Raw genomic sequence first — 24,353 nt, 5'->3', positions numbered from 1 at the left:
ATGATGACTTATGTTAACATGCTTTGTGGTAAAATAACACACAATTTTGCCAATTAGCATGCATTAAGGGACAAAAAATGGGGTGTTATTCCCTTCACACATTAGTAATTATCTCCCTTAGTCTAGTCACCCACTCCATAATATCTTTGTAATGCAATTTCTTTTACCTAGTTTTCTCTTCACCTTGCAAATTTTCTAATCAAGTTAAGAGTCAAGTTTGCACATTGCCATCTCCTCTAGCTGTCTGTACTTTGTATCACAGGAAGATACCAGAAAGGATGTGCAATCTGTTCAAAAGGGAATTTCCAAATAAAATCCTCAAGATTGTCAAGCTGAATCTCAAGGAAGTGTTCACTGAAAATATATATATTGATAGTCAACTTCTGCTCACAGATCTTTCCCTTTGAATATTTTTGCCAGGTACTTGTGACCTGGATTGGCCAGTGACAGAAACAGGATACTGGGCTAGATGGACCACTGGTCTGACCCAATATGGCTACTCTTATATTCTTATTTCCAAATTTATATCCCACAATCCCTGTCCAAAGGGCTTCCTAAAGCAGTTTGCAAAATAAAACAATACATATGTCCCATAAAATCAATAGGCAATAAACAAATGAAGCCCAGCACAAACACAGAAGACCAACCAGAATTTGCCAGGAAAACTGAGTTTAGAACAGAACCTAAGAAAACCCCAACTTTTCACAGATTTTCAAGCCAAATATTCACTGGAAAACCTATCTGAATAAGTTCCACTGAATATCTGTATAAATGCATTCAGCCCCATTTGCCAGCTTTTTCAATATAAAGCTCAGCATTTTTTTAAATTGGTTTTTGCTTCACAAGCTTTCAAAATAGTCACCACTTAGTCACAGTCACTGGCAAATAAATCCACAGTAAATTCACAGAAATCTGCAGAATTTTTCTGGCTACGGCTGGACTTCTGCAGATCAGCTCTGGATATTAATAAGATTCAAGAAGAAAGTCCAATCTTATGTTACCAACAAGCTTGGTTGGTTTTCCAAACTTGAACTGGAGTGGTAAGCTGCAACTAATCCATCTGATTCAAACTTGAACCAGCTTGGTTTGCACATTTCTACATACCAGATGAAGAGACACTGTCTATCAAAACAAGTTTGCTTCCTCTTCCTTTAGTAGCAGATCATGCAGATAGTCAATTTGAATCTGTTTAATTAAGGTTCAAGAAAGGCATACAAATTGCAGTGGTGAAAAACAAACAAAACAATTATCAGAAAAGCATCTAGAACAGCACAGCCATAAACATTCCCTGGCCACAGTCCTTCATTGTATCACAATGAAATTTATGCCCTGTTGGCACATACAGGGGTGCTAAATTATGTTGTAAACTCCCTTAAAGACAGAGCTACTATGACAGTGAACTATGAGTAGGACACTTTGGTAGGCTTGATTGAATTTTAACTACATGTTCAAGTCATATTTGGCAGTTAATGGTAGAATATATATAGGACTTCTGCTATTACAAAAATAGATAGCTACATAGAGATTTATTTATTGATTTATTTATTTATAACTTGATATACTGCCTTTAACTGACAAACAGAGCAACGCAGTAATAATACAATCAAAATGAAAGCAAGGAAAAAGAGCTACAATGTTTAGACAGGAAAGGTAATGAAACACACAAACAGAATCAAGCACTCCACTAGAGACAGACATCAGTTTTCCCTCTCCCAGGTACTGATACTCCCAACAAGCCATCGCAATCAACCATTGTAAGCTTGCTTAAATAACCAAGCCTTTAACATAGCCTTAAATTTCTTCGTATTAAGTTCACTGCGTAGAGGTAGACGCATGGAGTTCTAGAGATGGGAGACAGCAAAAAAGAATGCACTGCAATGAGTCATCTCCATTTGGGCAAGACGAGGCCCTGCTAGAACCATGCGATACCATAGATTATCCTCCTGATATTGAAAACCATTTAACTGGCCAGGAACGGCACCTGGCCAGTTAAATGGCACATAACTGGCTATCTGGCGATATTCAATGGGAGACAGCCGGTTATCCCCTGCAGAACAGTCCCAGTTAGCACCTAAGAGATAACTGGCCATATCGCGCGATATAGCCAGCTATCCACGAACATTCAATTCATACCTAGCTATTGTAAGCAGCCACATTGGGCCACTTAAATAGCTAGTATATCTTTAGCCAGTTTAAAGTTAGCCTAGCCAGTTAACTTAGCCAGATATTCAATGTTGGTCACTGGAAACAGCCCAGCATCGAATATTCAGGCTGACCACCAACCACAGGAGTTAGCCGGTCTCCCTCCCACATGGCACCCTGAGGTGTTGCAGTAAACTCTCAGGACTGCCGCGGTATATATTCCCCATTTCCTTCCTGCCACTACCCAAGCTGCTACTGCTGCTTCTGTAGATTTTCATAGGTCATCACAATGACTTGGGCAAAGCTTTTATAGTGGTCATCAATGAAACTTTTGCGGCCTTTTTTCAATCAGAAAAGCATGAGTGGCTTTTTCGTTGTTCTTTTTTCCCCCCCTTTGTGACATAGGGTTCAGTGGAGCAAGGGAGGCAAGGGAATAATTGCATATGCCAATGTTACTGGATAGCAATAAGAGTAATCATATCAACCCTTCAGCCATTCCTTTGGAAGCTTCCAGGCAGTTTGCATATCAGTAATGTGCTAACAGACCATCCACCTCAGAGGGTATTATATTAAAAGGGCTTTGAAAAGTACGACATAATTTCTAACCATAAGACTGAAAAACTAAAGGAACTTCTCAGTAGCAATAATAAAATGTTACCTGTGAACAAATGCACAAAGATAAATTATTTACAGGTCAGTATTTAAACACCATGGTTGGCAGGGTGAATTAGGAATTGATTATTGGACAGAAAATAGAGGGTAGGGTTAAATGGCCATTTTTCTCAATGGAGGAGAGTGAATACTGGAGTGTCGCAGGGACCTGTACCGGGACTGGTGCTATTTAACATATTTATAAATGATCTGGAAAATGGAATGACGAGTGAGGTGATTAAATTTGCAGATGACACAAAACTATTCAAGGTTGTTCAAACGTGGACTGTGAAAAATTGTAGGAAGACCTTACAAAATTGGAAGACTGGGCATCCAAATGGCAGATGAAATTTAAAATGGACAAATGCAAAGTGATGCACATTGGGAAGAATAATCTGAATCATTGTTACCTACCTTGAGGGTCCGCTCCCAAGAAAAAGATCTAGGTGTCATTGTAGACAATACGCTGAAATCAGTGTGGGGTGGCAGCCAAAAAAGCAAACGGGATGCTAGGAATTATTAGGAAAGGGATGCAAAATAAGACCAAGAATACTATAATGCCTCTGTATCGCTCCATGGTGCAACCTCACCTTGAGTATTGCAGTTCTACTTTAGTTTCTAGGTTCTTAGTAATCTCAAAGATGGCTTCTGGTCCATGAAACAACAGAGTCCTTCCTCCAATCTGGTCAGCTATTTCCCATCCTGCTTTATTTATTTATGACATGTATACCCCACATTATCCCAAATGGGTTTGGGTCCAATGTGGCTTGCAAACAATTAATTGTAGTTAGTTTAACAATGTAAGATAATAGTAATATTGAACAACGGTCATAGATAAACATAGTAAGTAATACAGGTATTATCAGTTATGCATTTCAGACATACATTAAGATAAAATCAGTTGGCAATGAAAGAGCCATGATGAGAGAGCCAATCATCAGAAAAGTTTTCAATATAATCTGCTATAAATCTTATATTATTGGTAATGAGTTCCATTTCATGGTACTTTGATAGGAAAAGCTTGCACTGTGTATTGTTTTGTAGATAATTTTTTTTTAACAACAGAGAAAGTGAAGAGAGAGGTAATTTCTAGAGTTAGTGAGTGAGTTTCGTTTGGGTAGGTCTATGAGGTTTTGCTTTAGTGTCACTGCACCCTGGCTGCCTTCTTACTGGTGACAAACTTGAAATCCTGGTATTTCTGTTTGATTTACTGATGGTCCTGAACAGGGTTTCAGAGAGAGGGGACAGGAAGGGCAAGGTTCCTCAGACCCGGCACTAGTGCTGATTCATATTTGTATCTTTTAAAACAGCAGTTTTCATCAACAGCGAGCACAAGCAGACAGCGACTGATACACACTGCTTGCACCAGCTGCACAGCCTTCCCTGTGATGCAATTTCCTGTTTCGGCATAGGCGAGAACACATCAGAGGGAAGGCTGTGCAGCTGGTGCAAGCAGTGTGTATCAGTCGCTGGCTGTTCATGATTGTTGCCGGTGAAGAGCTGCTGTTTTAAAAGTTATATGGGGGGGGGGAGGTCTCAATTTTAAAAAAATGAGAGCAAGAGCAGCAGGGCAGGGGTGGGGGCATAGTGGAGCAGTGGCAGGCCCCTTCTTTGCCTTGGGCCCCTGTTTTGCCCCGGACCTGACTTTGTCTCTCAGAGGTCTTGAAGACCATTTCTAAGATGTCTTACTTCTGCTTCTCTCTCTTTATAGATGCGCTCTTCCCAGTTAGGGACTTTTGTGCTGAATTTTTACAGGAAAAACTGCTGCAATTGTCCAGAATTTGTTCCCGCATTTTGTTGTTCTCCTCTGGTGTACTTGAGGATACACAAACATGTCCTCCAGCATTTCCTACTCCTGTTCTTGCATTGCTGATCAATGCTGTTGGACCTCCCTACTTTCCTGCATTCTCCTCAACCACCCTTCTTCCATCTCCTCTCACCCCTTCCTGTCCTCTCCTGCTATCTTCCTCCATCTGCTTACTGAGCTTTAACATTGGATGGTCCCCTTCCTCGTCTACCTCCTTGAGCTGCCTACACTCCTCCTCTTCCTCCCATTCCACTCCAATACGTCCTCTCTCTGCACATACTCCATTCTACTGGCCACCCCCACTGTCATAATCTGTCCCTTTGTGCTCATCTCAGCCCTGACCCTTTCCTCACCACACTCAGCATTTATGCAGGACTGACATTAGGGAGTAGCAGCCAGTGAAGGTGCCCCAGGCCCCCATACCTAGGAGGACCCCGAGCCTGACTCAGGTTCAAAGAAGCATAGCCTGAAGATGGGATCTAGGACCCCTTCCCCAGTTTCTGCTCTGGTCCTTTGTTTAACACTGACCTTGCACATAGCATCCTTCCCAAATTTCCTTCAGTGTTACCATCAAGCACAAGAAAGTATTAGTACACAGATTAAAATTATTGATCACACATTAATAAGATGCTTAACGTACAGCATTAAACAAAAATAATTAGGACCACTATGCTAACATTTTTAGCATGACATTCAGTAAATTGACCCCATAGTGTAAATGCTAAAATGTCTTCCTGACATAAGAAGTCCTGTGATCTATTTGACCTGAAAGGAAATATAATTTCAAAAGCTTACTCAATCAGGAAATACTCGCTAAAATTGAGTTTACTGTACTATGTATATTTCTACTAAACAGACTGTTCAAAAATATAATTCCCATTTTTTAAAACTATTAATCAAGGATAGCTTGGAGCTGCTGACAAGCCAAGAATGATATAACCTTTTAAGTGGTACTTGAAAACCATCTGTCAGTTAGTAGCAGTGTATAAGAGTCCAGTGCTGTTCACACACTGAGTCCAGCAGTGCAGGATTCCTGCAGCCCTTAGCAACTCACAGCACAAATATGTACCAAGACAGAATTATAAGTGTCCCAGGCTCCAGCAGTGAGACAACTGGGTTTTAGCTTTGTAAACATGAAGTGTATAATGAATAAGTGGCTCAAAAGTAAATAATGGGGACTTTTATATGGTTTTTAATATTTATTGGAAGAGGGATTCAACATCAGGGTTTTTGTATTATGTTAAACACAAAATGGAATGTGACTCCAATGTAAATAGCATTTGCAAAGTACACATAAATCATTTGCATACAAAAGAGACTGTTTCAGTCACTGACAGCTTAGAGGGTTAGTTAGGTCTGAATGATCAGACCCAGATTGTCATTATTTAACTGGACATTAGAAGTGACATCCTGGAATGATCCAAAATGAAGATGATACAATGAGCCTCCTTAGGATTAGGCACAATTAGGACAAATGCATGCTTACCGTGTGAGGGAAATGCACTACCGCGGGGTGTGCTCAGGCGTCCCACGGTAATGTTGGCATCAGGGAAATTAGTGTGTGGCCATTAATCGAGGAAATGAAAAATCGACCATTTTACAGCTGCATTACAAGTGTCCTCAGCATGCGGGGAAACCCACGCGCAAGTCATAACGCAGGACACCTTTTAGCGCTGCTTAGCAAAAGGGCCTCTTAAAGTAGAAGGAAGCACTCACTTATTTGGCGGGTTGACCCTTAGTAATAGTTCCACTGTAATTGAGCTGCTGTTAACTTTCAATGGATAACATAGCCTGTGGAAGTTAATGCGAGCTATGATAATAATTTCACAAAATAAATTGCTTTGTATTCAGGGCTTATTAGTTAATGTGCATTGCAGTAAAAATTCTTACAGTAATCTGCTTTATTGGCCAATAAAGCATACTGCTGTTAATTAACACATATTAATTAGCAAATAATGTGCATTATTGACATAATGCAGCTTATAAACACAGACATATTTTTTTTAGGACAAGACAAATCAGGATCTCTGCCAGCTTCACTGTGGCATCTTGCTGCATTCAGAATTAGACTCATTATTAAACAGTCAGAAGAAAAGCTATGCTCAATAGTCCAGTAATGCCATGTCATTATGCAATTTTGAGGATTTTGGCTCTTAAAAATTAGAGGATAATTTTCCAAAGCCATTGACCTAGGTAAATAGAGATTAATATGGGTAATATGGGCAAAGGACTCAAATACAAATCCACCTATGCAACCAGCTTTTCCTACCTAAGCGCACAACTATGGAACACATTGCCAAAAGCAGTAAAAACTACGCTCGACCACCTAAATATTCAGAAAGCACTAAAGACAGACCTGTTCAGAAGAGCATACCCCACTGACCCAACATAAAAATACCGGTCACTTGTGACACAACATAACCAAAGACTGCAACGGACATTACCTGACTTCTTCCCCCTTTCCCTAAGTTCCCCCCAACTGTTTCCTACCCTATTGTATACCTCATTATACCACAATATCACTTTGTATTCATCCATACTATGCATTTGTTCAGACCATAATCGACTAACACCTCTCTCATTCAAACTAGAGCATAGTCATGTGGTAGCTGTATTAGTCCACTTTTAAAGATAAGAAATAAAAATAAAACAAGGCTAGAAATCTAGTGAGGCGCCTAGTTCAGCTCTGAGCCACAGGACACTTATCAGCTGTGAGTTCTTACAGTCCATCAGGCAACTAGAAATGATAATTGACCTGCACATCCAAGTACCACCTCTCCATCAATAATTCAGTGCACCCACCAGTTCTCTGCCAGGGCTGATGCAGCAAGGCTTACAATGAAAACTTGGACATCTTGGAGGAACCTGGGCAACTATACTCAGTGGCTTCATGACCAGAATCCTCTGATGCTGGACCAGCTTTCTGTAAAGGAGGCAGACTGACCTTCCTGCAGGTCAGTTATCATTGCTAGGAGCCCGATGTTGGGCTGGATCATTTTGGAACCTTTATGTTGCATGACCCCTGATGCAGGCATTGCGTGCCGAAACATGGCCCGTGTCGGGTCAATGATGTACATCATCAATTTACACGACTAATTTAAAAGACCTGTTGCAGATTTGAAGGATCTTGGTGCTTTTTTGCCTTGTATTGTATGTTGTGTGCTTTGAACCCCTCTCCATACCACTGTGCTCTGTAGCTATAGCAATGTTCAAAGGAAAACTCATAAGCAGAAATGTTACCTATTAAGGCTTCAGTCGTAGGGGAGCTCACAACCTTGAGCGGTGAGCTGATAACATCAGCCGGGCATAGCCGTGCTATTGTTAGTGTGAGTTGGGGTGGAGAGGGTGCAAGTACGGGGAAAGGAGGGGGGTTAGCAGCGGGAAAGAGAAAGTGAGGTGTTTGGAGGAAGGCTGAGGTGATGATTGCTGATTGGTTCTCAGGGTTGCTGGGCATGTGAGGTAGAACGGTGGTAGGGAAGTTCTTAGTGGGCTGATTAGTTGTGGAAGCAGCGAGGTGGTCATCTGCCCTTCCCTCTCTCTTTGGAGGTCTGTGTTGATGATTTGTGGGTTAGCTTGTGGGTTTGGGTGGGCTCAGCTGGGTGGCTCCAGCTTTTGCAGGGTGCAATATTGGGGTCTGTGGAATTGTTGGGAAGGTCTTTGTACAGTAAGGAATTGGATGAAAGCAAAGGATACATTGTGTGCGGGTACTGCTAAGAGTATTTTGCAAGTCCAGCATTATGCAGACTTTTGGGGTTGGACAGGTTGAAGATTAAGTGCTTGAGGAGGCTAGTTTAGAAAAGACCTTAGATTTGGGATATTTGCAATTATATGTTAAAGAATTTACATTGATATGTTAATTATTTAAGCAGTATCCTATATAATAATTTGCACCTCCAACGTTCCATCGCTGTCTGGCTGCCTGGGTTCGTAACATCTGATAACGTCAGCCAGCTTCCAGCGTTCCATTCCCCCTCACTGCCCCGCCCTAACGTCAAAACGTAATGATGTCAGAGGGCAGAACGGTAAGAGGGAAGGGAACGCTGGAGGCGAGCTGATGTCAGGAGGGAAGGGAGAATTGATAGACATGGATGGAATGGGAGGACAGTAGAGGAGAGAATCGCGGGACACGGATCAAAAAATGTCATTCACTGATAATAATAATACACATTCTTCTTAACGAGGGCACACACTGTGCAAAGAGGTCACATTCTTATTAAAAAGTATGCACTATGGGAGAGACTCTATATATGGCGCCTAAAAAATTAGCATAGAAATCAGTGCTGACTAAGCGTATTCAATAAGCGACACCTAGATTTAGGTGCAGTATATAGAATATGCTTAGTTAATATCAGTGCCTAAAACTACGTCTCCATTTACACCAACGAAAATGTGGCATAAATCCTGGTGTGTAGATTTAGGCACACTGGGCCATATTCTATAACTATGCGTGTAAATTTCAGAATGCCCACGAAATGCCCTTTTTGCCTGCATGCGTTAGAAGTTAGGCACACTGCATTACAGAATATGCTTAGTGAATTGAGCGTGTAAATTCTAATTAGTGATCGTTATTACTTGTTAAGAGTTCTTATCAATGCTGATTAGCTTGTTAAGCCAATTGAGTTATGCGCGTTGTTAGAGAATACGCTTGGATTTTGGCACGAATCTCTAGGTGCGCGATATAGAATCCAGGGTATATGCACTCCTTTCCGATAGTGTGTGCATGCATGCACATGCGTGATAGTTCATGCATGTGTACACTACTGGTGAAAAGAGCCCACTCTTTGCACAAAATGCACACTTTTTAATAAGTGTGCACTCTCTTTGTACAAGAGTGTGCACTATCAGTGGCATAATCGAAAGAGAAGGACGCCCATCTTCCGACACAAATCGGGAGATGGGTGTCCTTCTCTCAGGGTCGCCCAAATCGGCATAATAGAAAGCCGATTTTGGGCGTCCTCAACTGCTTTCCATCGTGGGGATGACCAAAGTTCACAGGAGTGTGTCAGCAGTGTACCGAAGGCGGGACGGGGCGTGGTTAAGAGATGAGCATCCATGGCCAATAATGGGAAAAAGAAGGGCGTCCCTGACGAGCATTTGGCCGACTTGACTTGGTCCAATTTTTTTCATGACCAAGCCTCGAAAAGGTGCCCGAACTGACCAGATGACCACCGGAGGGAATTGGGGATAACCTCCCCTTACTCCCTCAGTGGTCACCAAGCCCCTCCCACCCTAAACAAAAAAATTAAAAAACATTTTTTCCAGCCTCTATGCCAGCCTCAAATGTCATACCCAGCTCCATCACAGCAGTATGCAGGTCCCTGGAACAGTTTTTAGTGGGTGCAGTGTACTTCATGCAGACGGACCCAGGCCCATCCCCCCCTACATGTTACACTTGTGGTGGTAAATGTGAGCCCTCCAAAACCCACTGTACCCACATCAAGGTGCCCCCCTTCACCCCTTAGGGCAATGGTAGTGGTGTACAGTTGTGGAAAGTGGGTTTTGGGGGGGGGTTGGGGGCTCAGCACACAAGGTAAGGGAGCTATGCAGCTTGGAGCAATTTGTGAAGTCCACTGCTGTGCCCCCTAGGGTGTCTGGTTGGTGTCCTGGCATGTGAGGGGGACCAGTGCACTACGAATGCTGGCTCCTCCCACAACCAAAGGGCTTGCATTTGGTCATTTTTGAGATGGGCGTCCTTGGTTTCCATTATTGGCGAAAGCCAAGTCGTCCATCTCTAAGGTCGACCATCTCAACATTTAGGTCAACCATCTCTTAGGTCGAGCTAAATGTTGAGATTTGGGCATCCCCAACCGTATTATCGAAATGAAAGATGGACACCCATCTTGTTTCGATAGTACGGGATGCCCCGCCCCTTCGTGGGGACATCCTCAGAGATGAGCACCCTTAGAGATGGGCATCCCCATTCGAAAATGCCCCTCCATGTGCAAAAAGGGCACACTTATTAAATGGAAAAAAACCAAAAACATTTTCTGGCTCCCCATTCCTAATAAAAATATGTGTTAGTGGCAACACTATGCATTCTTTTAAACATTTTTTAAGTCAGTATTCCCAAGGGTGAAGTTGAGCAGAGTTTAGGATTTGCATGTACACTTAGCAGATAATCATGTATATATTTACACCAGATGCCGTTATATACATGTTTAACAGTTTGAGAAGGGAAAGTATGAGTGTGCTTTCCCTTTTTAAAATTGCCACTGTTCACACGTACACTAGCTGCATCCACTTCTGTAATTGATTCTCAAATAAAAACAGAGAAAATGTAGGCAGAAAAAGACCATCCAGCTTATTTTCGAAGGAGATCGCCGGCCATATTCCAACACAAATCAGAAGATTGCCGGCGATCTCTCGAACCCAGCCAAATCGGTTTAATAGAAAGCCGATTTTGGCCAGCGCCAACTGCTTTCCATCGCGGAGCCAGCCAAACTTCAAGGGGGCATTCCGGTAGGGTAGCGAAGGCGGGACGGGGCGTGGTTATGAGATGACCGGCTTCACCCGATAATGGAAAAACAAAAAGCCGGCCCTGACGAGCATTTCGCCGGCTTCACTTGGTCCATTTATTTTCACTTGGTCTCAAAAAAGTGCCCCAATTGACCAGATGACCACCGGAGGAAATCACCTCCCCTTATTCCCCCAGTGGTCACCAACCCCCTCCCACCCAAAACAAATTTTTTTAAATGTTTTTTGCCAGCCTCAAATGTCATACCCAGCTCCCTGACAGCAGTATGCAGGTCCCTGGGTGCAGTGCACTTCAAGCAGGTGGACCCAGGCCCATCCCCCTCCTCTACCTGTTACACTTGTGGTGGTAAATGTTGAGCCCGCCAAAAAAAAACCAAAACCCACTGTACCCACATGTAGGTGCCCCCCTTCATCCCTAAGAGCTATGGTAATGGTGTAGAGTTGTGAGGAGTGGGTTTTGGGGGGGATTTGGGGGGCTCAGCACCCAAGGTAAGGGAGGTATGCACCTGGGAGCAATTTTTTAAAGTCCACTGCAGTGCCCCCTAGGGTGCCCAGTCGGTGTTCTGGCATGTCAGAGGGGCCAGTGCACTACAAATACTGGCTCCTCCCATGACCAAATGCCTTGCATTTGGCCGGGTTTGAGATCGCCGGCATTAGTTTCCATTATCGCCGGAAACTGATGCCGGCCATCTCTAAAGTCATCCCAAATGCTGACATTTGGCCGGCTCCAACCGTATTATCGAAACAAAAGATAGCCGGCTATCTTTTTCAACAATATGGTTCGGCTGCTGCTTTACTGCGCCAGCCATATAGATGGCCGGCGCCGTTCGATTATGCCCCTCCACATGGCCTATCCAGGCTGCCTATCCATGCTATCTAATATCTCTTACTCCCTTAGAGATCCTATATACTTGTCCCAAGCTCTCTTGAATTCAGATACTGTTTTCGTCTCCACCACTTCCACCAGGAGGCCATTCAATGAATTCACTACTCTTTCCATGAAGTATTATTTCTTCATGTTACTTCTAAGTCTATACCTTTCACCTTCATCCTATGCCCCCTCATTCTAGAGCTTCCTGTCAATTGAAAGAGACTCGCCTCCTATGCATTTATGCCATGGAGGTAATTAAATGTCTCTATTATATCTCCCCTCTTCTGCCTTTCTTTCAAAGTACAAGGTGAAGTCCACCGAAGTGGACAAACTCCAAAATCCCACGAAAAGATAACAGTGTGAAGGAAAGTGGGAAATGGGCCAATGATTCAAGAGACCAGGACAACTGATTCTAATTTGCAATGGTTTATTGTAGACTTGACACAGATCTGTGTTTCGACCACAAGCCTGCCCTCAGGAGTCTTCGCTAGCTGCGTGATCAACTAAAACTCTAGTAGAGAGATGACAATGGTGGTCTTGAAAAAGACCTTCCGTAAGAATAAGCTAGAGCAGCTGAAAGCGTATAAACTGCTCGAGAAGCTTATTCAAATGCTAGTAAATAGGGCCCTTAATTTTCTGTAGGAACTATATACACAACTGGTGTGGTGCCTGATTCTTTAAACAAATCACAGAGGCACTGAAAATGCCGAACAAAGAATTCCACACCCTCAGGGAAAGACACCTGTGTTAAAACTGAATAGCACTGATGGGCAAATGATTAAAAGCCCTGTGCTGTTCTAAACAGCACTCTAAAAATAACACTGGAACAGCGCGGGGCTTTACCAAACCAAAACTGAGAGGTCAATATTCAAAGCAATTTAAACAGGCAGAAATAGCTCCTAGCCAGTTAAATCACTTGTTTGGAGCTACCAGTCATATTCAGCAACACTTAACTGGTCAGTGTCCCTGAAAATGTTCTGTTAGTTCCCAATGCGAAACCAACTATTTTGGGGGCATTCTAGGGGCAGAGTCAGCACTTGGTTGGTTAAGAGGGGCATATTCGATGTGTCGTGTAAGTCCAACTTCGGACGTTTTGCTAAAAATGTCCAAAATTCAAGTGGGGAATGCGCCATTTTCAAAACAGAAAAATGTCTTTTTTTTTTTTTTTTAATGGCTATTTGCTAAATGTTTTTGTGCATTTATCTTTTTGGTCCATTTTCAAAAAAAAAATGGCCAAGTAAAAAATGCACAAAATCAAGCTATTGGGCTGTAGGAGGAGCCAGCATTCTTAGTAGACTGGTCAAACAGACATCCCTGGAGAGCAATGGGGCACCCTAGGGTCACTGTAGTGGATTTCAAATAAATGCTCCCAGGTACACATCTCACCATTGCTCCCTTATCTTGTCTGCTGAGCCCCCCAAAAACCCACTACCCCCAACTGTAAAACATTACAATAGCCCTTATGGGTGAAGAGGCACCTATATGTGGGTACAGTGGGTATCTAGTGAGTTTGGAAGGGATCACAGTTTCCACCACAGGTGTAACAGGTAGGGGGAAGTATGGGCCTAGGTCCACCTGGCTGCAGTGGACTGTACCCACCACTAGACTACTCCAGGGATCAGCTAGATGCTCTAATAGACCTGAGTATAACATCTGAGGCTGGTAATTAATGTTTTTAATCACATCTTTGAGGGGTGAGAGGGGGTAGTAAGGGGAGGTCATCTCTGATTCCATCCAGTGGTCATTTAGGGCACTTTTTTGTCGCTTATTCATTAATAAAACAGGTCTAGAACAGAACATCCAACTTATAGCCCTGGATATTTTTGCTTTGTTCCATTATGGCAGAAAAACATCCAAGTGTTAGGAATGCACAGATCCCACCCTTAACACGCCCCTGACATGCCCTGTTGTGATCTGAGTGCACTTCTGATGTAACTTCATAGAAAAATGGCTAAAAATTGATTTTGAAAATACAAATTTGGACATTTTTGTGAGAAAAACGTCCAAATGCAGATTTATGCCACATTTTGGATGTTTTTCCCTTTTGAAAATGATCCCATAAGTGCCACATAAAAGTCAGTCCTATCTTTGCGCAGTTTGCCAGAGCCAGATAAGCACTAAATATCACATTTAACCAGTTATGTTTTCGGCGGCTCTGTAAACCTGGAAATTCAGTGCTAAAACCCAGCATAGCCGCCATTGCCAGTTAAGTACTGAATATCAGCCTGAGTGTTTCATGGCCTAGATAGCCTATGATGACCAAGAGCCAGTATCACAAAGAAGATGCTACTTCAGCACAGAGCTCCCTTTCACCTCCATTCAGAAATAACACAATTTCTTTTCCAAGTTCTCTATCTGCTGCCTCAACCTGCCTTTAAAAAAAACATAAATAAAAAGCCTGCTCCTAAAAGCCGACTGCTTGGTCTACATTAGAGCCAAAATCCTGAGTTTGCAAACTCTACTCAGTGTTTAGCAGGAAGTAATTTTATTGCATTGGAGTTAATAAACTAAACATATGTCAATGCACAAAACTCAGCAAACAAAGCTTGTGTGAAACCAAACAACTTCACTGAGATGTGCAACATTTGACCACAATACTCAACACCGCTTTTCCCACTCCTTCCTCAAAAGTGAAATATGCCTGTACATTATCAAAGTAAGGGTCCCTTTTACTAAGCCGTAGTAAGCACTAATTCGTGCCTACTGCAGGTTAAAATTCATTATCGCAGGGTGCGCTCAGGCGTCCCATGGTATTGTTCAGCACGTGCTACCCATGTGCTATAAAATAGAAAATATTTTTTAGTGCTGGGGCACGTTTAGGGCAGAGAGTAGGCATTCCCAGCATCAGTGGCGTAGCTACATCGGTCCACAGGGGCCTGGGCCCCCTCATATTTCCTCTGGACCCCTGGATTTGCTGGTGGAGGTCCCAACCCCCGCCAGCTGAAGCCTTGTCCAGCACCGGTCTCCGGCGCCACAGCATTGCCTGCCTTGCTGTCTCTTTCCCCTCACGTCCTCCATGCTTCTTTTAGTGAAATTGAGCATGCTCAGTTTCACTAAAAGGAGCGTGCAGGACGTGACGGGGAACAGAGAGCAGGGCAGGCAACGTGGCAGTGACGGAGACTGGCACTGGACAAGGCTTCAGCTTGGGGGACTGGGGACCCCCCACCAGCCAAGGTATTTGCTGCAGCAGTGGGTGGGGAGCAGCGAGGCAGTGGTGGGGCGGCAGACCAAAATGTACCCCCCCACCTCGGGCTCTGGCCCCCTCCCACCATAAGGTCTGGCTACGCCCCTGCCCAGCATTAATCAGTTTAGGTGGCTGCATCGCCATGTGCTAACCAATTAGTACATATTTAGCATGGCAGCCCTTACTGCCTAATAAATAGGTATCAATAAGGGCTCCCACACTAATGGCCACGTGCTAATTGAGAAATTAGTGCATGGCCATTAATGGAGGAAATAGGACATGTGGCCATTATACAGTGGCAGCAGAAAAAAGTAGAGGCTGACCCTGTTTTGTACATTATACAGTGGCCTCAGCATGTGGGAAAGTCCCGCACTAGTTACACCACAGACTACTCTTTAGCGCAGCTTAGTAAACGTGCATCCAAATCTTACACTATTTATAAATATCAGACTTTAAGGGCTCCTTTTACAAAACTGTGTAACTGATTAGCAGCACATTGAATGGGAAGAAGCCCAGCTATACCTTTAGCAAAACTCCATTACTGGATGATAGAGATGGGCTGTCATTTGCAAGGACATGGAAAATGTCAAATGACATATCCCATGCCTTTGCATTTTATTAACAACCAATACGAGTAGAAAGAACATGACATGTTGTGGGATTTTTGTTTAAAAGCACACACAGAGAGGGTAGAAAGTACAAGACAAAGTCCAAAGCAACAAAAAGAAAGCACTAAGGGCCAGATGCATTAAACTTAACGAGCCAGCAACGTGGTTTTTAAACTGGTTCTAGCCAGTTTAGCGCGCAAGTAGTAAACCGGGACATGCACAAAAGGGTTCTCAGAGCCATTTTCCTGTCATGGTAGCAGCTAACGAAAACAGAATGCAAATGAGCTAATTACTATTATAATGTGAATGCGATGCGATGCGATGCACTACTGTTTCCAACCCCATGCACCGTGGAAAACCTAACGGGAGGTCTGCACCTCTCGTTGGGGCTACTGTGAGTGGGACCCATGCAGAGGAGGACGCCCATTGCAAAAATCGGAGGAAAAAAAAATGTCCAAGTGCTCATCAGGGACGTCCTTTCAAAAGCCTAACACTTGGACGTCCTTCGCTCAAAAAAAAAAAAGGACGTCCCTGACGAACACTTGGACATTTTTTTTCTTCAGATTTTGTGATGGGCATCCTTCTCTTGGACGTATTTTTCTTAAGTGCCCGAAAACCGCTGGAGAGAATTGGAGATCAGGACATGCGAGGACGTCCAAATCAAAACTATTTGGACGTCCCTTTCAATTATGCCCCTCCAGGTCTCTCTCAGCCAATCAGAGCGCATTTAGCTGTCAGCTAAACGTGCTGTGATTGGCTGAGAGAGAACTGGAGGGACATAATCAAAAGGGACGTCCAAATAGTTTTGATTTGGATGTCCTCGCACATCCCGATCCCCGATTCTCTCTGGTGGTGTTCTTTGATGTGTTTTTCTTACGTGCCAGAAATGACCACCGCCGGAGAGAATCGGGGATCAGGACGTGTGAAGACGTCCAAATCAAAACTATTTGGACGTCCCTTTCAATTATGCCCCTCAGGTCTTTCTCAGCCAATCACAGCGCGTTTAGCTGACACCAGGGGTGGGGTTTAGGGCAGGGTTATGCAAAAAGGGTCTGGCAGTACTATGATGTCATATTCGGTGATGTGATGTCATCTAAAGTGGCTGGAAGTGTGGGCTTGGCCGGTGTAGATCCTTGTTTCTGATTGACTGATGTGACCGGAAGTGGCATGGCCACCTGTCAAAAGGATAATTAATGGTTGATGAGTGCTAGTGAGGTATACTACTCATGTGGGAACACACAGCCTGGCCAGGAATAGCATACCTGTAGTATACAGAGCTTTCCAGCAGCTGGGAGAAGGGACTGAGGTCCTTGATAAGGACTGTGGCTTTTTCTGAAATACTGCCTGCCTATGGAAAGGGTGAGGAAAGACTACAAAATATAGAGAACTGCAATAGGTGGCTCAAAACCTGGTGCCAAAAAGAAGGTTTTAAATACATAGGAGGATGGGGCAATATATGGAAATGGGAAATGGGACTGGGACTTGATATACCGCCTTTCTGAGGTTTTTGCAACTACATTCAAAGCGGTTTACATATATTCAGGTACTTATTTTTTGTATCAGGGGCAATGGAGGGTTAAGTGACTTGCCCAGAGTCACAAGGAGCTGCAGTGGGAATTGAACTCAGTTACCCATGGAAAAACAAAATACTGTTTTGTTATGATGGGCTACAACTTTCTGATATGAAACAAAAAAGTGAGGAAAACGAATGAAGATATCAAAAAATGCTTTATTATATAAATAACGACCCGACACGGCCATGTTTTGGCCCAAAGGCCTGCCTCAGGGGTCTCGAACAACCTCAGATGATATGGTGTAAAACGTATACTGTTGAAAATGTGCTATAACGAAAGCTTCTTTAGTCTCCTCTCTTCCAAAAAAAATATATAAATGTCAATACCAGGAACAAGCCTGTTCTGCATCTCTCCTAAAGGAACGTGTGTACAATTGCCCACTTGGATATTGTTTCTGTCACAGAGACGTGGTTCAGTGACGCCCATGAATGGGATGCAAACATACCAGGCTATTCAGGAAAAATAAATATTAAATGTGAAAAACAATATTAATGCAGCTGAAATGCAGGGACTTGGGGAGAGGAAGAAGCAATATGGATTGTCTTATATGCTTGTCTAATGCTTTCTTAAATTCAGATACAGTCCTCATCTCCACCACCTCCACTGGGAGGTCATTCCAGAGCTTCCTTTTCAATTGAAAGAAACCCACCTCCTGTGCATTTATACCATAGAGGTATTTAGAGGCCAAAAATGGACGTACAGCAAAATAAAAATTGGCATGTGTCCATTTTGGGCCTGAGACCGTTACCGCCACCTATTGACCAAGCATTAAGGTCTCACGCATTAACCAGGCGGTAATGGTCTACGCGTGTACAATGCTGATTCCCGCTCAGTTAGCACCGCACGCCGGAAAATCTCCGGCGCACTTAGTGGACATGCGTAAAAAATGAAATTACCACCTGGGCCACGCGATAGTTCAAAATTAACGTGCATAGGACGCACGTATGCCCCTACGTTCCTTTCTCTTCCCCTCAGACATCTCCAGTGAATACCTGTGATGCCCTTTCTTTTTCGCAGAGGAGTGATGGCGCACACACGAGGATAGTGTAGTGAAAAGGATAAATATTTGAGTGTGAGAGAGGATGAGATGTATGAGAATTAGCTATTTGATTATAACTGATGCTGCTTCTTCCTTTCAGCCTTACAGTCACATCTGAAGAAAGGTCCTAGTTCATTTCAAATGTTCATGTGCTACAACTACAGTGTCTTAAAGGAAGTACAGCATCTAACTGTAACTGAAAGGTTATCAATAGAAATCAAACAAAATAAAACATGGAAAAGAAAATAAGATGATACCTTTTTTATTGGACTTAACTTAATACATTTCTTGATTAGCTTTTGAAGGTTGCCCTTCTTCGTCAGATCGGAAATAAGCAAATGTGGTAGCAGATAGTATATATAAGAGAAACATCAAAGCAATACTTTGACAGTCTGACAGAGTGGAAGGGTGGGGGTATGCATGGGGACATCAAAGCTTTTCATTGATATTCTAACAGAATGGGTGTTGGTAGGTGCTACCACATTTGCTTATTTCTGATCTGAGGAAGAAGGGCAACCTTCGAAAGCAAATCAAGAAATGTATTAAGTTATGTCCAATAAAAAAGGTATTATCTTATTTTCTTTTCCATGTTTTATTTTGTTTTCTTTCTATTGATAACCTTTAAGAGTGGACTAACACGGCTACCACACCTCTCTACTGTAACTGAAAGAAAGGCCAATGCTGTAGCAGATGGGTTAGTGTGGTTGTTTAAACTTTACTCTGTTGTATTTTGTCTAGAATGTTATTGATTTCTTGTTCACCCAAAAACTGTTAGTCTTGTGCAATTAGCTACTGTATGTCCCAAATGTACTGCAATCTTTTCCTCACATTTTCTTTTTGAGCAGTGACATATTTTGGAAATGTAACATGGTCCAAGTCTATTTACTTCTGCCATCTGGTCCCAATTAATCATCCGTCACATACATTTTGTCTTTCAACCATTATTGGTCCGTCAAGCAGCTGATTTGGTCTGCTTGAAGTGAAATGGTCCAAAGTGGAATGCATGCGAACTTTCCCAGGCTGTCTCGGACCAGGACGTGCTGTAAGGCATGAGGCAAATTACAGATTATAAGCAGACAGGCTGACTCCAAGTCTTCTCTCCTCTGAATGTCAACACAGTGGTAAGGATTAAAGTAGTGGAAAGAGATTAAATAACTCTCAAAGTTCATGCTGATGAACTCCAAGTATTAAAAGGCATATATATTTGTCTATATAACTTTGCTGCCTAAAAAAACAGCTTAGTGTGAAATACTAGCTGAGGAACAGCCAACAATATGAAACATCCTGCAGGATCCAGACTTTAGTAAGTGTGTTTTTTGAAGAATGAGTAGCTATCATAAAGTTGCACTAGAAAACAGTAACCTTTGCAGTAGAGTGCAAGCACACTGCATAACTTATTATCACAGTCTTGTATTAAGGCTTTTCACTGTACCTTGGAAGACTGGAGACTGGGCATCCAAATGGCAGAGGAAATTTATTGTGGACAAGTGCAAAGTGATATACAAAGGAGAAAATAATCCCAACTACAGACAGGGAGTGCCAGGTTCCATTTTAGGAGTCACCCACCCAGGCGAAGGATCTAGGTGGATAATATGTTGAAATCTTGAGCTCAGTGTGTAGCAGCAGTCAAAAAAAGCAAAAGAAGCTTCAGAATCCCTAGGAAAAGAACAAAATAGAGAATGTCATAATGTATATGTATCTCTCTATGATTGCATTTTCAGTACTGTAAGCAATTCTGGTTGCCACATCTCAAAAAATGATATAGCAGAACTAGAAAAGATACAAAGAAGGTTGACGGAAATGAGAAAAGAGGATGAAAAGGCTCCCCAATGAGGAAAGGCTAAAGAGGTTAAGGCTCTTCAGCTTGGAGAAGAGACGGCTGAAAGGAGATATGATAGAGGCTTTAGAAAATCATGAGTAGCGTGGAATGGGCAAATATGAATCAATTGTTGACGCTTCCAGAAGTACAAAGACTAAGGGACATGCCATGAAGTTATAAAGTACATTTAAAGCAAATTAGGGAAAGATTTGTTCACCCAATACACAAGCTCTGGAATTTGTTGTTGGGGGATGTGGTAAAAGCAGTTAGCGTAGCTGGGTTTAAAATGGGTACGTTTCAGGGAAAAAAAGCACATAAACCATTGTCAAGTTAGGCTTCGGGAAAGCCACTGTTTATCCCTGGGGATAAGCAACATTGAACCTTGAACCTATCTATTTTTTGTGGATTCTGCCAAGCAGTGGCATATCTAGCTTGGTTACCACCCAGGGCAGAGCACCTCCCTCCTCCAAGCAGTAAGGGGGTGCATCAAGCAGTAACAGAGCTGCAGTCTACATGCATGCGGATGTCAGCTCAGCTAGTCCCCTGCCCTGAACAGGAAGTTGATGTCAGAGGGGACAGGGGACTGGCAGAGCTGACAGCCGCATGCATTATGCTGCAGCTTCGCAACTGCTCGATGCACCCCCCCCCCCCCTTATTGCCTGCACCCGAGGCGAATCGCACCCACCGTCCAATCCTTGGTGTGCCACTGCTGCCAGGTACTTGTGACCTGGATTGGCCACTGTTGGAAACAGGATACTGGGCTTATGGACTTTTGTGCTGACCCAGTATGGAAGTTCTTAGTTTAATATTACTGTTTATCCAGAGAATATTCGTCAGCTTTTTAAAATTTCTGGCTGCTGGAGGCCGACTTAGATCCAGATAGTCAGTGCAGGGCTATATCCTGCTGCTGACACTGCATGTCTGAGTCTTTGGCAGCTGCCGGAAGTTATCCAGGTGCCATCGATATTTAGTGTTGGTACCCAGATTGCCCGGTGGCATTCTCCGGTAATGTACTGCTAAATATCTGCCTTGGACCCAGTCAGTAACATAGTAACATAGTAGATGACGGCAGAAAAAGACCTGCACGGTCCATCCAGTCTGCCCAAGAAGATAAATTCCTATGTGCTACTTTTTTATTTGTACTGTCCTCTTCAGGGCACAGACCGTATAAGTCTGGCCAGCCCTATCCCCAGTAGGAGCTAACTGTGTAGAAGCTGCTTCTACCCCGTTAACTCACGTTGAATAATGACCCCTATAGTTATAAATATGGATTTAGTCTCCTGTGCTTTGTTTCTCCCAGCCCTGTTTCTAGATGGCTCTCCCTCACTGCAGCAACCTCTGTCCCTAAAGCATTAGCAGGAGAAAAAATAAATCTGTAAAATAAGTCCATCCCTTGTTGGAGACTGTCAGGAGAGAAAGTGGTTACAAGATTGGTAGGGGTGTTAAAGCAAGAAATAACTTTTATCATCTCTTTTTCCAGGGGGAATTTAACCTTACTTCCCAACTCTTTGGAAATTGGAACAGGGGACTGGCTTTACAGAAATTTCTGAACCACAGGTACTGTCAGGTTTAAACATAAAGCTAGTCAAATGAGGTAAAATCATCCACAAGCTTAAAAACAGAAAGGTAAACACAACAATCATGAAAATCAGTACCTGGTACAATTGTTTATTTTTACACATTGTAAATGTGAAGAGGTGGAGCTTGTTTTGAGTTTATGTAGCTGTCAGGACCTGAGGGTCTCAAGTTGGTGGAAAACAGGCCACACATTTTCCAATTTTTTGTTTCCGCTACAGCAGCCACATCCCCAGGAAAACAGAGTTTCCAGAAGTAGTGCTAGTGAGAGAGCAAGCGGTGGGGGAGGGGAGGGGCAATGCTGAATGTTGGGGGAAACAGAGAAAGAAAGATGGATTGGGCAATTCTCGATGGTGGGGGATGAGAGGAAAAAAGAGACAAGGCGATGCTGGATGGTGGGGGAGAAAGTGACACTGGATGATAGGGGCTAGAGAAAGAGAGATGAGATGATCATTGATGGTGGGGAGAGAAGAGATCCTGAGTGGCTTGAGGAGAGAGAGAGACAGAAAGGAGATGCTGGATGGTGGGAGAGCCAACTACTAACTCAAGAGTAAATGCACAAAACCTTTTTACTCTGTGTATATCAAAAGTATGGAGCAAAATACCTCAAATCTGTGGTAAACAACAGCAGATAAAGTAATCATCAGCCAAAAACCTCCATGTGAAAACCAAATGGTGCTCAAGGTCCAAAACTAATACACACAAAAATAATATTCTCTCACTCCACTGTATATTGTAGTTCATTACTTAATGTCCTTTTAGTTTATAATTAAGTGGAGCACTTATCTTGACAGCTCAGTTCTGTTTTGTACTAGGCTTCTTCTGGAGACTTCACTATATCCAATCCATATCTGCAACAAAGAGAAATTCAAACTTCAAAAGAAATCCTCACACAGTTATTTTAAAAAAAAACCCTAAACTCATGGTGACTCACTTCCTCAGCTTCTTTGTTCAGTATTCAAATGGCAGAACAGTCCTTCCAAGATGGCGTCTGCTGATACACTAACTACAAAGGAAACCAATCACATTAGCAACATCAAAGAATAGGTGGTCTCTTAGGTACTCAAAAAAATACCACCCATTCTAACATTAAATTCAACCCAAAAGGTTCATGTTTTCAATTTAGAAATCCATCACTACTCTCGCTAGAGGAGTTTTCTATCCAGCTCTCTGCCTTGGTTAATGATAAAAACTTGATCACCCAACACTGGAACAGGTCAAAATCATTATGCAAATCCTTACAATGGGAAACCAAAGGAGCATCCATATAATTATAGGCAATACAAGATCTATATTCATTCATTTGTGTGCTTAATTTCCTTATAGTCTTTCCAACATATAACTTGTTGCAGGTACACTTTAACACAGAGGACTACACGGTCAGATCGACAATTAGTATGCACTTTCAACATATATGCTCTATTGTGAAAAGGATTAACAAAGTCAGTACTTTCAGTCACCATACTAAAAGTTTAGCAGATTCCATATTTGTAATGTCCATTACCTGCTATTGGCTGGGTATCTATTCTTAGCTGAGGCAAAATGGCTGGACTGAGCAATTCTTCCAGGTTTTGCCACCTTGAGAAAGCAACTCTCCCCTGAATGTAACTTGTGAATGAGATCCTGTGAGCATTTGTTGTTAGGATAGTGGAAGAAAGACAGATAGAGACACAGGGCAAGAGGGAAAAGTTAATGAAAGACTGGAGAATAAGAGGAAGCATAATGGGAGGGTCTTGGTTAGGGAAAGAGATGGAAAGCTATTTGGCCTGGCCTCTGAGAAATTGGTTTATAGTGTGAATATTCCAAGATCTTTTATACCTACTTGGCTGACTCATCATATGAAACTTAATTATCCATCAATGAGAAATATTTGTTGTAAACATCTCTTAGAGCTTACTTTTGCCTTTCAGAGCATGTCAATTTTGAATCAGCTACCTCTTCAAATAAGGCAAATTGATTCATATTCTCTGGTCAGGAAGGCCTTAAACTCTGAAACCTGTTGATTTTGTTTACTGAATTATATGATCTTCTAATTGTTATTCTCCTTGACTAGAAGACTTCTTTATTATGGAATCCGTGTTGAACCTTTGGGATAATTGCATTATAGAAGAACCTAAATAGAATAGAATAGTTCTATAAATATGCAGATGAAACTCCCCCCCCCCCCCCAGGTCTATCATGCCGCTCTGCTGGTCTAGTGGCTAGTTGGGTCAGTTGCTCCTACCCATGCCAGCTCCAATCTCAAAATACTAACTACTACTTATTTCTATAGCACTACTAGACGTACACAGCGCTGTACTCTGAACGTATAAGAGACAGTCCCTGCTCGACAGAGCTTACAACTAATCAAGACAGACAAACAGGACAAATAAGGAATAAGGGAATTACTTAAGGTGGGAATAATAAAACAGACACGGGTACTGAACAAGTGAGTAGGAGTTAGGAGTTAGGAGTTAAAAGCAGCCTCAAAAAGGTGGGCTTGTAGCCTAGATTTGAAGGTGGCCAGAGCTAGAGCTTGATGTACTGATTCAGGAAGTGTATTCCAGGTGTATGGTGCAGCAAGATAAAAGGAATTGAGTCTGGAGTTGGCACTGGAGAAGGTTACAGAT

This window comes from Microcaecilia unicolor, chromosome 2, assembly GCF_901765095.1.
Source record: "Microcaecilia unicolor chromosome 2, aMicUni1.1, whole genome shotgun sequence".
Lineage (NCBI taxonomy): Eukaryota > Metazoa > Chordata > Amphibia > Gymnophiona > Siphonopidae > Microcaecilia > Microcaecilia unicolor.
The sequence above is the reverse complement of the archived record's forward strand: the minus strand, read 5'-3'. Positions refer to the sequence as shown.